Genomic DNA, 17,060 nt, shown 5'->3' with positions numbered 1-17,060 from the left:
TAGTTAGGCATGGACTGATCACCTATGCTTAAACAAGGCAGCACTAACCAATATCCAACAATGATAATAACTATTTAATGTATATAAATTAAGTCATCATACTTATTTAGTAAATTTCAATTATATATATATATAAATATTTTATATTATATATATAGAAATATATATACTTTGTACTGTAAAAAAAAAGACATATTTTCATAAAACAATTAAAGGGACGAATAAAATTATCTAAATAATTGTCTAAGTATTCATGAACAAGACATATCTATATACTATATATAAGCATTTTTCATGTCTAAAATAGTAATTTAACATCAATTTTTTAAGATGGGAGATTAAAAGTCTCAAACAAAGCCCTATATTTTTTTCATTTTTTCCCATTCTACCCCTGCTCTCCTACGTCCCCTGTTATATGAAACCCTATAACCCTTCCGTTTCTCCCTTCAGGATGCCTGAATTAAAACGTCGGAACTTCAAATTAAAGCACACTCGCTTCATCTTCCCTTAGCCCACCGTTTCCTTCTCTTCCCCTCACCCCTCCAGACCATACAAATCCCATAACAAACCAGAACCCTAGCAAATTCAATTCATCTCTCAATCTCACTTCTCTCTCTCGAGATCTGGAACCCTAGCTTCCTCCATCGCCCTCCAATCGGACGACAAAGAACCGGAGATGAAAAAAAAATGACGATCAAATCGAAGGTGAACACCAATTTCTGAGAAACCCGAACGGATTTGCAGGTTTGTTTCTATTCTTGTTCCCAATCTTGTTTCAGTTCTTGTTTAGTTATTGTTCTAGAACTTGTCAATATATTGATCTTGTTTTCTACATTACATGTAAGTTATAAATGATGCTTTAGTTGATTTTATATAACTTTGTGCAACAAAATTGGAGCTATCAATCGTTGAAACTTCCATGTTTTGGAAACAGGTCAGAATTCATCAACATCTGATATTTTGATTATAATAATAGATAGATCATATTTACTTATTCAATGCTCTTAAGGGACTTTATTGCTTTCTGTATAAAAGAAAAGATCCTATCAGGAAGCATTTAGAAAATAGTAAGTGGTCTTATACTCATATATATAAATCAACAGGGTTTTATTGAAATTATATAGTAATTCACACTTATGCTATGCACTAACAGTAACAGGGATTAGTTAAAATTATATAACTAAGTTCTTCTTGATCTTTTGTGCAGATGGTATTCGGAACTGTGTTCTCTTTAGTAAAAACTAATTACCCAAAATACCCCTATAAATCCCAATGCTTTTTTCACCGACAAGAAAGGTCCATTAGCATGTATGCTGAATATATGCCCAACCAAAATAAAAAATCACGATCTGTAATCATAAGATCTGAACTTGCCAGTACTGGGTCACCTGGAACATCCTATCAATTATCAGGTTCCACATTCAACCCAGCTTCTAAATTTATAAAATTATAGTTTTTATTTCTCTTATTAATAATTATTATCTATATTAAAACTGTAGAAATTCTTATCTAGAAATAAATATGCAAGAGCTGAGGAAGTTTCAACATCTGTATGAAAACATTTGGCTTGATAGTAGTTTGTCCTATTTGCATAAATAGTGAATTCTGTTGTAAAAGACTAAGAACATGCGTTTTCTAATATTTATTTTTGATCCACAAAGTATGTGAATGACTCAACGACTTGGTTTATATGTGTTTTTTTTCTCACAGTGCTTTAAGTGATCGGTGATTCCCACCGATCCAAGCTAAAGAATTACCGTTCCTTGCAATGTACAGTTTCCCTTCTTACTAATTATGAAAACGCTGCTAATTATCTCTATTGGGAGGTACTGTACATTGTATATGTCTATTTTGAGTTCTTTTATTTTTGTTTATGTATACATACAAAGACTCTCCTCCCTTAGTCTTGGTTTTTACATTTTGGTTTCTAACCCTTCATGAGACCATCCTATCTTGCAGGTTGGAAAGCACGGAATTATAATCGAGTTCACCGATCCCGACAATAATACAAAGCGAAATGCTACGTACCTACCCGAAATCGCTTCTCAAGAAGGTTAGCTTTTAGTGATGATGCTTTTTGTTAACTTTTTCTCTTTTCATTTAGGATATTAAAATGAAAAGCCCCATTACGGTTGAAAGCAAATCATTATAAATCATTTAGAAATTTGACCCATTTACTTGACATGTACAAAATTTGTTTCGACCCGTTGCCCCCACCTTTTGACCCATTTACTTGACATGTACAAAAAAGTGAGATGTTTTAGTCATATCTAGAAACACGAATAAAAATGCTCCAGGATAAGTGTAAACCTGACATTACTCAGTTTGACCTATACATGAATCAAGTGTTTTTACCAACCCGCAATTTCCCACCTCTTTACATACACTGGCCTTCAAATATCAGGAATGTATTTGGACAGCTGGCAGCAGGGATGCCGTTGGTGGTAACAGTCACACTAGAGGAGCTTGAAGCTATTGAACGAGTAAGTTTTATGTTTACACCACAACTTTTATGGTAGAATGTATGAACAAATTACATTCCCAGTTAATTCTCTTTGTTTTTTTAATTATCTTCAGCTTGAAGCAATGGGATTTGATATCTTTTAACAACTTATTAGTGTTACAAAAGGGTACCTTCTTCATGAAGAATATACAAACTTGCAAAGTTTAAGAAGATATATATAGCATTTGATTATACCATATTGAGGCCACTTGTCTGCCTCTTAAACCTATAATTGCCACATGGCATTATGTTCTTAAGAAATTGATTTAAGAGGTGTTACATATGTGTGAATAGTTCCTTGAAGATGTTGAGATTGGTGGAGAACAAAAAGTAGGTCGTGGTACCAAAGTCATCGAAGCAGCAAAGCAGTCGGAGAAGTAGGTGGAGTCGGTTTATCTTAATGAGGTTAATTATCTTCAAAGAATGTTCCATTTTGAACTTATAATCTACATTTTGTTCCATTTTGAACTTCAAGGGTTTAGAAGGGGAGCCGAATGTCTAACAAAAAGTTTGCAAAATGTATCTGATGCGCTGCAAGAGAAGTCAACTCCGGATAAGGAATGTTCTGAGGTAAAGTTGACTTTATGCTTCTTGAGGTCAAACATATTTTTTACCTATAAAGCTAAGCACTTAATATTGTGGTATATCACCGATATATCAGTGCAAAATATTGATAAGAATATCGGTACTGATATTATCGCCGATATTGACCAATATTTGACTTAAATATCACCGGTTTTTCTGATATATATCGGGGCAAAATATTGGTAAGATTTTTGGTACTACTTGCTACAATTGTTAGGGTTTTGCAAGTTGCAAAATGTTGTTAATATATAAATTCAGCATGATATTAAATTTACCGATATCCAACTGATATCCCACCGCGATTACCGATATCTCAAATACCAGTCCTTGACCGATATCCGATTTTTTACCAATTAACTGCTTAGCTATAAAGACAATGAATTTTGAATCTTTTGTTTGACTTGTGGCAGTTTATGAAATCTGAATTGAAAGCAGAAGCATTTTTGACAAGTTTACTGCGAGAGAAACTGTATTCAAAAGAAGTGGATGTAGAACGACTCGAGGCTGAGCTGGCAACAGCTGTCAGAGGAGAGGAAACGATGTTTTGAGATGTGAAGTGCAAAACGCAATGGATAGTCTTTCTTGTATTACACACAAGATGAAAGAACTTGAACTCCAAGTAATGGTCTTTTTAATTTATTTATTTTTTATATACAACATGATATATGGTTTATAAGTTGTGGGAATTTTTTGTTTTGTTTTTGAATAGGTGATCAAGAAAGATGAAAGCATTTATCATCTTCAAGTCAATCTGCAAGATTGCAAAAAATAATTAGCAGTCGTTAATGGGATCCTACCAAAACTGTATCATCGTTTTACATCATATGTCCCCAAATCAATACCCCTTTTTTTCCAAACATTTTGTTGTGTTAGAATGTCTAGCATGCTATTATTTAACTGTCCCATGTGGCCGTTAAAAACTTATCATTTAAGGTTTGAATTTTGTTCACGGCCCTGTATTGTCGACCTCGCCGCAACGCGCGGGTTTGCCACTAGTTATAAATAAATGTTCAACTTGATTAGTATTTCACAACTATTAAATACTTATAGAAATATTTTTATGTATATATATATTAAAATATCAAATGTCATTTACGCAAGCCAATATTTAAGTATGCTTGATATTAAAATAAACATTTATTATTTTACTTTTATGATACCCTATTATAAAATCTTATAGTTAAACATACTTGATTTTAAAAATGATAATCGTGAGTTCTAGAATATTGGGTAAACCTATTTATAAAACATATATCATTATTTTGTCAAAATTACCACGGGTTTTGATATTTTAAACCTATCTATATTTATTTATTATTTTACTTTATGATAACATAAAAGGAAAAGGTATTTAATAAATCAAAATATCACCTATCTTTAAATCAAACATTTTGATTAAAATCATCTGAATACAAATATGTATTAAGACAAAAATACACTAACTTTATTGTCTTTTCGTGTATTCTTACAAATCACTCATCTCAGCACATTGATTTTCTCATATCATAAATTCAATATTTGACGAATCATTTTCATGTTTTCATTTCATTTTGAACCTTTTAATCTTAAGTCTTCCTTAGGTACCAATCAAAGTAAGTTTTCTTCTGACAAAGAAATTTTATTAATTCCAAAAAGTTCTTCACATTCATTTTAAAAATCTATACATATCTTCTGGCTTAAACATAATCACCTTGGAAACTATATCATTTCATCGGAATGTCTCATCTTTTGAAATATCCAGATTCGCTTCCTTGAAACTCTCAAATTCGAAAACGATAAATTTATTCGGTCATCATTAAATTCTTTCAATCATTACAAACACTTTGTAGCGTCCGAATGGATTTGTAGCCTGTGCTAAATCCTATTCATACGCCATTCGTTTGATTTGTCATATTCTTGGTACAATTATGTACTCAGAATACGATACACTAAATTCTATTGTCCAGTACCATTTAAGTAAACGGTATTGATTTTCGGATAATCATCAACAAATCGTTTCCATACTTCCATTCACAAATAGATATTTATCAATTCAGAATCTCCCTCAATTGATCAAAGTAAGTTCATTTCGAATATTGAATCCAATTGTTTCTATAAATCATTTTTATTTTCATACCCCTCAAAGCATCTTTTGATTCCATTCCACGATACATTGTTTCTCTTAATTAAAAGAAGAAACATAACCCCAAGAAAATATCATAGTCCAAATCTCGAGGACGAGATTTTTATTAAGGTGGGGAGGATGTAACAACGCTCACTAAAATCAATAATTAGGATGATAATTATCTATTATGGAAACCATAATTAAGACACCCAAGTGATTCTGCATAAACCCTAAAATTTCCAGAACAATCGGAATCAGGATCAGGGCCCCTAAAACTGAAAGGGGGTAAACCCTAGCTAACGATTATCAACATAAAACGTTGTTAAATTCTTATTGGTCAAAATCATCAAGTCAGCAAGGCTAGTCCTGAACCTAGGCAGCCTATAAATAGAGTGCTTCCCTTACGGACCGTAAGGGATATGGCTTACGATCCGTAAGCCTGCCAAATTTCGTGTATAAATAGCAGACATTGGCACTTGCTTTCTGTGATTGAAACGACGTCAATTCTCACTATGAACGTCGAATTAGAGCAGTAGTAGTACAATTAAACACACACGGATCACGAAGTGCTGCTACGATGCCGGATATTAACTCGATCGCTGTTCAATTCTTTTCTTTCCGTCAGCTTTTATTTTTGTAAATAATAGCTCGGGATTTTACCCTCTAAATCCCTAAACTCTGCTCGTTATCAGGGTAATAACTCTAATCGCTGCTACGAATCAATCTCCGATCGATTGTAACTATCCAACGATTGTCTGAGTGTTGCTCAAATTGAGTTATACTTTGTTATTCATCGTGATTTCGACTTGAATATTTGAGTGTTGTCCGAACTCGGGCTATACTCTGTCATTCGTTGTGAATCCGCTGAATTGTTAAGTATTGCACTTGTAAATCGTTGTGAGGGTTCCTATCTCGTGATTATCGTTAAAGTTGAATTGAGTTAATACACTAATACGAGTTCCATTGTGTTTAGAAATTAGACTCGTAATCAGGAAACTGCTAGAATACTTAATAGTTAAATAAACTTAGCAATTAAGTTAGCTGAGTAGATTAATTAATCTATTAATTAAATTAAGTATGATTAATTAATTAGTTAATCAAGATTAATTAAGTTAATCCAGATTAATTAAGTTAAACTAGATTAATTAAGCTAAGTACAATTAATTAAGATTAAGCAGGATTCATTAATCAGCTAAGCAAGATTTATTAAACACCTAAATAAATAAATATACATATATATAATAGATAATATCAAAGGAAGGTGCTAAGAAGGTGTAAGAGGATAGATATAAGTGAATAGGAAGCTTCCTAGAAGATGTATAAGTAACTTCCTAGAAAAGCTATAGGAAACTTCCTAGAAATACAAGGGAAACTTCCTAGAAATTTCCTATTTCCTACCTATAAATAGGAAGCTTAGGATTCATTTTTCTTTGCTCATTTCTTTCTTCTTTTCTCTATACGTTGGTGTTCTAACCAATAATCATTCAATCGCTATTACGATTCATTTTCCGACCAATCAATATATCCAATGGATGTTTAAGTGCCGCCCACATTAGGGTTATACTTTGTCGTTCGTCATTAATTCGATGAATGTTTAAGTATCGCGCTTTGTCGTTCGTTGTGAGAATTTGATCTCGTGAGTTATCGTAAAAGCTGTATTGATCATTAACCCGGTTTTTGTGAAATTCGTTAAGGTTCGAATCTCATGACTACCGTTAAGGTTTGATTTGGGTTTTACACCAATACGTATTCCATTCTGTTAAACTATATATTTAACTACCAAGAATACTCCCAACTACACCCTTACAATCAAACAAACTATTAAATCATCAGAAGATCCAGAATAATAAAGTGCATGCTTAATTATCGGAAGAAGTAGAATCAAGAAGTTTGTTAACTCAATCCTGCATGCTGAGTTGTGAGTCATTCTCTTTTTATCAAATGTTTTACAATACTCCAAATTATTTTCAGAATTATAATTACAGTGATTAAGTTTATGTAATCACCAAATTACAGCCAGTATGTGGGGTATTGTGCACATTACTACGGTTTAAATCATTTTAGGTGGGCGAACCTAATTTTAATTGATTTACGTCATTCATTGGGGCAGCCAATGGTGATATGACCACTGTCACAGATCCGGTCGAGTGACAAATACTGTGGGTAGTTGGTTGATATCAGAAACATGTGTAAAAGATCTTAACACTGTGAATTATAACAAATGTGTCGTTTTCAGTAAAATGAATGATTCACTCAGTATTTCCCGCTGACAAAACCCTTTTAAAACGCGTTTCAGGTAATTACAGTAGATTGGAGTAAGGATTGGATCCGGCACTAAAAGACTTCAAGAAGTGGCTTATTTTATTAAATCAAATTAAGAAATATTATTTTTATTAAAAGCTACCTTTGTAAAACATGGAATTTATTCCATCTATTTAAATAAAATCCGGTGTTTCTAAACTCTGATGTTTTCCTAACTCACGGTCTTGATGAAATTTCCGCTGCAATGTGTTTTCAAAATAATCACCGGTACCACTGGACTGCTCACGGCACCCGATTCCGGCTAGGATGGGGTCGGGGGGCGTGACACCCCGTGGCGATATAATGGGTGACATGTCGGGGTGGCGCGATGCCACACCCTATGGCCTTAGACCATGTGTAGTGGTAAGGGAAGACAATGCCCCTACGTTTAGGCGTTTTGTGTAATGTGGTGATACAGTCAGCATGTGGGTATTATGGGGCATTATATTAAAAGAGGTGTAGTAGGGCTTGAAACCTTGTGGGGCGTTATAAAATTAAATAAAAAATAAAAATAAAAACCATAAAAATGCTATTGGCTAAAGATTGGGAAGGTGTGCAACATTGGCCAAAAAAATTGAATGAAGGCGTGGAATAAAGAACGCTCCGAACCAATTTTTGTAAAAAACGCCCAGGGAGCAGTCTAGGGGCATAGGGGGCGTTTTTTAGGAAAAAACGTTAAAAACCCCAACTATGGGTGGTCTTATCGACCACCAAGGTTGTAGAAATGGGGTCTATAATTTACCTTTTACAAGACCCATTATTCTACTCATCACATATTTCCTTTTAGCGTCGTCTGGGCTATGTTAGGGCGCTATTATGCTGATTTGGCTTAGAATGTTACTTCACACCACCCAACCTAAGAGGAAAGAAGGGAAACTACCCTAAGGTATCTCGATCTGCTCTAATCCTGCAGTGTCACATCACTCTCTCTATCCACTAACGTAGAACGCTTAATTTGGTTACACCATTACTCTAAAACCATCTTTTCTTTTTTGTGTATATTTAAAAATAAATGAAGTTTAAAAACACGCAATTAAAATCTAGATTAGTACATGCAAAAGAAAATAAAAATTAATACGAAAACAATAAATTAAATGGTTTAAATTGTTTGAAACTAGTTGATGTCCCGTCCGCGTTGTGGGACAATGGCCGAATAATTCTCAATCAATTAACAAAAGACTACTATAATTTTGCTAGGAAAAAAAAAAACAAAAAAGATGATAAGACCGTAATTTTGGGCTCAGGGCAAAATTGTATTTTTTTAGGACTAATGAGCAAGTGTTAGGCAGTTAGTTACTTGACACGAAAAAATTAAATTGAGTCAACTAATTAAAACAAAAAAACCTTTATAGTTTTGCTAAAAAAATAAAACGATGGGAAAAACGTAATTTTTAACTGAGGGCGAATCATAATTTTAATTCAGAGATAAAATCGTAAATTAAATGGACCAACGGGGGAGTGCTAGTTAGCTGCCGGCATGACTGTAATTTTACACTGGGGGCAAAATTGTAGTTTCACCAGCAAAACAAACAAAAACGAGGGAAAAAATGTAAATTTAAGTTGAGGGCAAAATCGTAACTTAGCTGTGAGAAAAAAAAAACTAATGACAAAACTATAAATTTATACGGGCCAAAATCGTAATTTTAAACCGAGGGCAAAATTGGAATTTTTAGCTGGGGAGCAAAAGCGTAAATTTATTTTTAAGTGGGGTAAAAACATAATTTTGAACTGGTGGCAAAATCATAATTTTAAGTGGGAAAAACTAATGGCAAAACTGTAAATTGAATGGGGCAAATCGTAATTTTTAACCGGGTGCAAAATTGAAATATTTAGCTGGGATCAAAAGCGTAAATTTATTTTTAAGTGGGGGCAAAAACATAATTTTAAACTTACGGCAAAATCATAATTTTAAATCAAGATAAAATCGTAAATTTGTTGACCAATAGAGGAGTGACAAGCAGCTCCCTGGCACTATTCCCTCTACCACCCATTTAGCACAATAGATGGCAAACACTATTCCCCCTCATTGGGTTTGTAGATATTGAATGAATGGAGTTGGTGAAATTGTTCTAGAAATGGGGTAATGCTTTAAATAGAGATGACAAAATGATTTAAATAGTGACGGGTTAAATGGTTTAAATCGATTATTAATTGATTTTTTTTAATAAACCTAAATAGTCAAATGACCCTTGAAACACACAAATCACATTTTTAAGGGTGTAAGACCCTCCGTAGTGGAGCGTTTTTTTTTTTTTAAATTTCAAAAATAACGCCCAAAAAGCCTCCCCCATTACATAGGGCGTTGTTTAGCATTTTTTTGAAAAAAAAAGTGATTCAGCGTTTTATTAACAACGCTCAACCAAACAAATTGCATGAGGATGAGATGTTGACTGGCCAATAGGAGTGGTCCAAGAGGTAGTTTCATTTTTTATTAACCTCCTGTCTATAAAAAAATAATTGTTTAATTATTGGAAGGGGCGTTATTGGGCATTATTCCCACTACGGCACTTTTGCAATAAACCCCAATAATGCCCCATGCTGACTCGACTGCCACGTGTCGCAAAACGCCCCATGGTGGGGGCATTATTGAGCTAAACCACTACACATGGTCTAAGGGGCACTCCTCTAAGTGGGGAGTGACCTCTCTTACCCACAACCAATCAACACGTGCCACGTCAACTCCCCACTTAACTCCCTCCACACCCTCAATTTGATGGCGGCACCCCTCTCTTGGGGGACTTGCTTTTTTTTTTGTTTTTTTTTTTGTTTTGGTTTTTTTATTTGTTGTAATTATGCATGTATTATAAGTTAAACAAATATTAATAAAAATTAAATAAAATTTAAGAAAAGACATTTCATTAAATTAAAAATAAAAATTTCATTCAAACTAGAAAAATAAAAAAACAAACTACTCGTCATCGGAATTCGCTTCAAGGTGAGGTAGATCTAAACGTCCGAGATGCTCAACGAGATCGTGTTTTAGTCTTCAATGCGTTTCTTCGTCAATGAGCTCGCTAAAAGCAGTATCATCGAAGACGGGTTCGACTGGAGGATCTCGAATGTGTACCGGTGCTATCGCCCTTCCGTCGTCTTTTATAATCATGTTATGTAAAATAATGCACGTATACACGATGGACCTTATCTTTTTCACCGTTTTGGAACGCATTGGACGATTTAGTATTCCCCACTTCGCCTTTAACACACCAAACACCTGTTCCACATCTTTTCTTGCGGCCTCGTGTTGCCTCTTGAACTTTTTTTCATTCGGGATATGAGGATATGGAAAAAACTTCACAAACACGGACCAACTAGGGTAAATCCCATCAGTAAGATAATACCCGCGTTTGTATAAGTGGTCGTTCACCTGAAATGGACAATTTGGCGTCGTTCCGTTTCGTTGAGTAAGAAATAACGGAGATTGTTGGAGCACGTTGATGTCGTTTTGTGAACCCGCCGGGCCACAAAAAGCATGCCAAACCCACAAATCTTGAGACGCCACCACCTCTAACATAACTATCGGGTATTGATGATCGCCTCTCATATATTGTCCATGCAATTCTGTGGGGCACATTCTCCAAACGAAGTGTGTACAATCCAGACTACCCAACATACCAGGTAGGTGATGTCTCTCCTCATGAGCCTGATACAATAGCGCAACGTCGTGGCTCGTTGGTCTACGTAAGAATTCACCAGCATACATTCTACAGACCGTCTCGCAGAAATAATCAAGGCACTCATGAGAGGTCCTTTCAGCCATATTTAAATACTCGTCGTTTTCGTCTGGTGGGTTACCGGTTGCAAGTTGTTTAATCGTAGAAGTAACCTTTTGCAACGGCGTGAAACTTTTCTTCATTCTCCCATCTAAGCCCTCTTGAAACCACTCGTTATTCGCTTCCACGTCACTAACAATTTTTAAGAACAAAGACTTGGACATACGAAACCTCTAAGTAAAAGTATCGGCATTAAATTTTGGATTATCGACAAAATAATCGGCCATGATTGTTTCGTGGCCTCCCACAGGATCTCGACGGACAACTTTTTTTTACTAGACGATGCCGTGTCTAGTAGCTCCGCTTGTTGGATGAGATTTTGGAAGAAAATTAAACTACTATCGCTTGACGATGAATCTTCATCGTCGGGAAAGTCGGGCAGGAGAGAAAAAAACGGGAACTCGGAATCCATTTTTTTTAAAGATTGGGTAAAAAATTAGATGAGTTGAAGGGTTTAGGAGAGTAATGTAGTGGGAGTTGTTTTGGGTTTGAAAAATAAAAAGATTGAAGTGGGTTAGTATTTTTAGGGTTTAGGAGAATTTTTTTTAATATATAACGGCTATATAGCCGTTTTAATATAAAAAAACGGTCAAAAATTACAAATCTCAATCGGTGAACACAACCCGCTCCCCACACCCCGATTTGGGTCACCGAGGGGATGGCGGCGATGTTCCTGAGCGGGGTTCACACTCACCGCCCCCCTCCCCGAGGGCGCCCCGTTCACCCTAATAAACCTAAATGGTCAAATGACCCTTGAAACACACAAATCACATTCAAAATCGTTGGTTGGTTGCCACCCAAAACCACTTCTTAATTGACTGTCAACGGTGTTTCTGATCGGATAGTGATTATCCGAAGCCAAATCAGGATGCGCTCTGAGCTCCCTAAGATGGCTAAATTTATTTTTTTTTCTTTTTTTCTTTTTCCTTTTGTTTTGTTTATCATTTTCGTTGTTTTCTTGTCCTTTTGTGTTTTATTTTTTAGGCAACCGAACTTATGACCTCACGGCGATTTCTATCGGTAAAGTTACTTAGTTACTTACTGGTATTTGGTTTTTACGGTTTTAATCGACGTAAAACACGCGTTGACATACTTTTGGTCTTATGACGACTTTATTTTCTATCTTTATCTTTCAGTTGCTATATTGAGTGTTGTTACCGTATAAATACTATAAATTAACAGAACCAATCTCAATTGGATTCCCGACATTAGCATTATTTTTACCATTGCATCTACGTTATCATTTAAAATTTGTTAAAAATTGGTTCGTCCCCGTCACAAAGCACGGTTGTAACTAGTTGATTATTAAGACACCATCTACCATTTTTTTTAATTACATCAGGATATTTCACATAATAATATAATCTATCTATACTTTCTATAAAAGGAGAAATTTGAGTGACATAAGAAAAACTGATGTGTCAGCCATAGAGGTTGTCCAACAAGGCTTTTCTTATGTTTTTTTACATCATAAAGCCTAATATATAAAATCATTTAAAATTAAAATTATGTCTAAACCTCTGCCCTCAACATTTTATAATCAAAACTCTGTTCCCAATAAACATTTGTCCAAATTCAAAATTCTGGCTCCACATTCAAAATTCAAACCATATATTCTAATCCTATAAATAAGATATATGAATCTGACTCCACATTCAAATCTCTCTCGCTCATATCTGCGAGCGTATCTCTCTCTCTCAAATGCATATTTCTCGTGATTCAGCCGGCTAATCTCCGATTATACTTCTTTGTTCGAATGTTTGTTGATTATGTTTACATGTTATCGTTCCAGTATCATTGTTCCAACATCGTCGTTTCAATGAAGCTTCCCTTCATACATCAACCTTTCAATATCGATGTTGCAATATCATTGTTGCAACGTCGTGAAAAGTTGCATGTGCTACCTTCTTTGATGGGAGAGTTGCATTGTTCGATTTTCGTTAAATCGAAAGTCAGCTTTTCTTGTGTCAGAAAGATTTTCTTCTTTTATACAAAGTATAGATTCGTGCAATATCGTGAAAAGTTAGATGTGCTACAACAGTTGAGAGGAGACCTTTGCATTTTAGGTTTGTTTCTTATTTTGATTAACTGTTGATGATGTTGAGAGTTTTTATTAACACTGACATTTTAGAATATGTTAAGATGCATGTTGATATTATTAAAATGAACTACTACATAGAAAAATAGAAATTTAATGAAATATTTATAAAGTATTACACGCTAGAGTTAACACTTGCTAGGATTTCGGAGACTCTGGCCTTTTTCCATGAGATTTCATGCTCTCTTTTGAATTTCAGGTCAGTTAGCATGTTGCAGATTTTCTGATCCTGTTTTAGAAGTTGTGTCAGAAACTCTTCTACATTCTTCTGGAACTCTGATGGAGGAGAGTGGAGGACTTCATCGAGCAATGCTATGTTGTTCCAGGTTTTGTTGTAATTAGTGTCATTGATTATGTCGACTTTCCTGTTTAGTTCTTCGTCTGTTCTTTTTTCTTTGAGTGACCACATCGAGAATTGTGTTTTAACATCGCTGGTGTTTGACTAGTGGTAGAAGCTGAAGTTTGCCATGTAGATTTTTTGTTGGTTTTTCTGATTTGGAACAATTTTTGACAGAAAGTGATTTGTAGGACAATTTGTTGATGTTTTGAATCAAAAGTAATCATCGGTCTTTTATAGAGTTTAAAAACGCGTCTACATGGTAAATGAAGAGGTTAATTGTAATTGGGATAATTTGCTTTTATTCTTTGAACTTTGAAATTTTGTCCCTTGGATTTCTTGGTATTTAATTTTACAGTTTTCCTATAAAAGTTGTGGTTTGAAAAGGTTTTTGCATTAAAAGACTGTTGTTTTGAAATATACATTAATATGTTTATATTAAATCTACACGTTTTCACTGTTAGATATTTCAGTATATAAACTCATAGTCACTTCACCTGTTTTTCACCACGTTTTCCTACGAAGATATCATACTTTCAGGAAAGTCGAGTAATATAGTTTATTCAAATGGCGTCATTCACTTCTGAAAAATCAGATTATTTAAAGCAGCGTTTTGTCATGCAAATCGAGGAACATGTGTATGAATATAGGGCTACTCTTCAAGAGTTGAAGAGATGTTTTGATGGATTGCAAGTTGGCATGTTCACGAGAGAGCAGCTTTCCATAAATCTTATGCGGATGCCATCAACTTCCGTTCGTGAGCTTTGTGTTGTCAATAATATAGAGTGCGGTGATAGAGATGTGGAGTTCATGGTGATGCTGAAGGACATACATCGAGAGGTTCAGCAATCGATGGAGTTGAAGCTATAGTTTCTTAATTCTTGCTGTAATTGTTAGATTTGAACTTTAATGTTGTTCAGTATGTTATGTAATTATTGGACTTTTAATGTCATGAATAAATGAATAAATTTTAATCTTATGAATCTATGTTGCGTTTTAGTTTTACTTATTTAGTGTTTGAGTTTGATTTAGATTATGTTGATGTTGAATTGTGTCTGAACATCTGTTTGGTAAGTCAACAGAGGTTTAATAGTATTAAGGGTTGGTTTGATGGTGAACAGATTATGTTGATGTTGAATTGTGTCTGAACATCTGTTTGGTAAGTCAACAGAGGTTTAATAGTATCAAGGGTTGGTTTGATGGTGAACAGATGAGTGCAAAGATAAAACAAATGTTCAGAATTTGATCATTGATAGCAGTTTTTTGAAGAATCTGTGCTCCTGCAAATTACAGAGAGTCAATATTTGGAGTTGTAAAAGGTCTGTTGTATTTAAAGTTTGGTAAAAGAGAACATCTGCTGCTGATGAAAGATTGAAGAAGGAAAGGTCTGTATGGGAGACCAGATGTTAAAGAACAACAGATAATATTCAAAATATGTTGATCCAAAAAAAGGTTTTTATAGTAACAGTGGTTAGGTTAATAGCAGATGTTGGGACTTTGTTAGTCCATTAGATTAGATGTTGTACAGTATGTGAAATTGTAATTGTAGACCTTTGTATAAGCATGCTGCTGTTGTACAGTATCAATAACAGTTTTTTGGAAGAATTTCCGGTAAGACCTAATTACAAGGACTCGATATTTGCTGTTGTAAAAGGTGTGTTGTAGCTAAAGTCTGACAAAAGAGAGCATCTGCTGATGAATAAATGTCTGAAGATGCAAAGGTCTGCTATGGGTCAACAGATGTTAACGAACAACAGATGATATTCAATCTTAAAATGCTCAACAGAGGTTTTGATACTAACAGTGGTTGGGCTAATAGCAGATGTTAGACTTACGACTGTTGAGTTACACCAATTGAAAACAACTGTTTTTGAAACTTCTGCTTGCCTAAAAATACATCCACTGCTAAAGGGTACCATCTGTTGTCATAATTTCTGTTTATCCTAATGACTGTTGATTTACTATACTGCTGACTGTCATCCATTATGACAACAGAAGTTCTGACGTGGACAGATGTTAGCTAAAAATAAAACAACTGCTGAAAGTTATCATATGTTCTCATAACTTCTGTTTATCTAACGACTGTTTGACTCACACTGTTCCCAACTTCTGTAGTCGACCAACAGAGGTTTCCAAACAACTGTCATCGGTTGTTGCAAGAGAGGTTCTGACGTGGACAGATCTTAGCCATCAAATATTTGTAACTACTGCCACGTCAGCATTCACTTCTTCTCTCTATATAAAAGTTGTTTCATCCCTAAATCGAGGTTCTACCACTGCCATCTCGAATTCAAAATTCTGAAAAACAGTTTCCAACATATTAAAAACCCTCCAACTTAAACCCTGTTTTATCCCCAAATCAACTTCTTCTCCAATGATGTCTCTGAACATCAAAAACCCTCACAACTACCTCCCCATCTTCGAGAAAACCAGCAAAAATACCAGCTTTCACTCAATAATTGACCTTTTAACATCATCAAAATACAAATCAATCCTTACTGCTGATGCTCCGGTTCATACAGAAACACTTCGACAATTTTGGTTTAATGCTAAAATAGAGTCTGAAGATAATAATCCTGTTTCCATCACATCTAAGGTCGGGGAAAGTGTGGTACGAATTTCTCCCTTTACAATTTCCACTACATTTGCATTGGACGACTTGGGAGGTAAGACCAACTTTGAAAAACCTGAACTTCATACAGAGTTCATTGAAAGAGGGTATGATGCATATGTGGTTCAACATTTTTACGATTTGTTTTATGCTTTGTTGTAAATTTTGCGAGTTAACAAGATGCAACGTGCGTGTGTGGTTCAATGTTTTTATGTCGTCTATTTTTTTCTCGTTTGACAGTTTCGTCATAGGGTCCTAAATCTACTTAGTTATTATTTTCTATGTTCCACGTTTTGGCCTAATTTCTTCGCATTAACACACCATAAATTTAGTGTTGGTGCGGTCACTCGCTGTGGTGTAACAATAACGCTATTTGACACGGTTTTATGCCTCCGCCGCAACGAGAGATTGCTTAATACTAGTTGTATTTTATATATGAATATAAATATAAATATTATTTATCAAATAAATAATATTCACTGTTATCCGTCCATTATTTAATTATTATTTTTTACTATTAATTAGATATTAAAAAATATATATAATCATTTCGCAAGTAAGTATTTTCCATAAATATTTCACAAAATATTTATATCCGATTTTCACTAGAAACTACAAAATCATGAAGTATAATATTTAACTCTTGAATATTAATTTTTTGTTCGTTATTCAAAATATTACCCTTTGTATTGTATCCCGTTAGCAACATTAATTAATCGAGATGCAGACATCTCATGTCCAACTTCGTTAA

General features: G+C 34.5%; 1 long non-coding RNA gene across 6 annotated transcripts; it reads left to right on the top strand.

Moving 5' to 3' along the window:
- The first annotated feature begins 385 nt into the window (after positions 1–385).
- Positions 386–4,069, top strand: LOC110926151. 6 transcript variants are annotated; one of them, XR_004885404.1, is made up of 10 exons: positions 387–744; positions 1,208–1,412; positions 1,711–1,826; positions 1,960–2,053; positions 2,405–2,483; positions 2,578–2,630; positions 2,798–2,880; positions 2,979–3,073; positions 3,499–3,707; positions 3,798–4,069. It is a non-coding gene; the product is annotated as an uncharacterized LOC110926151 (long non-coding RNA). The 6 variants fall into 6 exon arrangements; XR_004885399.1 differs by having other exon boundaries at positions 386–744; positions 2,578–2,880; XR_004885403.1 differs by lacking the exon at positions 2,578–2,630 and having other exon boundaries at positions 388–744; positions 3,798–4,067.
- Positions 4,070–17,060: the final 12,991 nt, after the last annotated feature.

Source organism: Helianthus annuus, chromosome 17 (genome assembly GCF_002127325.2).
Source record: "Helianthus annuus cultivar XRQ/B chromosome 17, HanXRQr2.0-SUNRISE, whole genome shotgun sequence".
Classification (NCBI taxonomy): Eukaryota; Viridiplantae; Streptophyta; class Magnoliopsida; order Asterales; family Asteraceae; genus Helianthus; species Helianthus annuus.
This window is presented reverse-complemented; position numbering and strand designations above follow the sequence as displayed.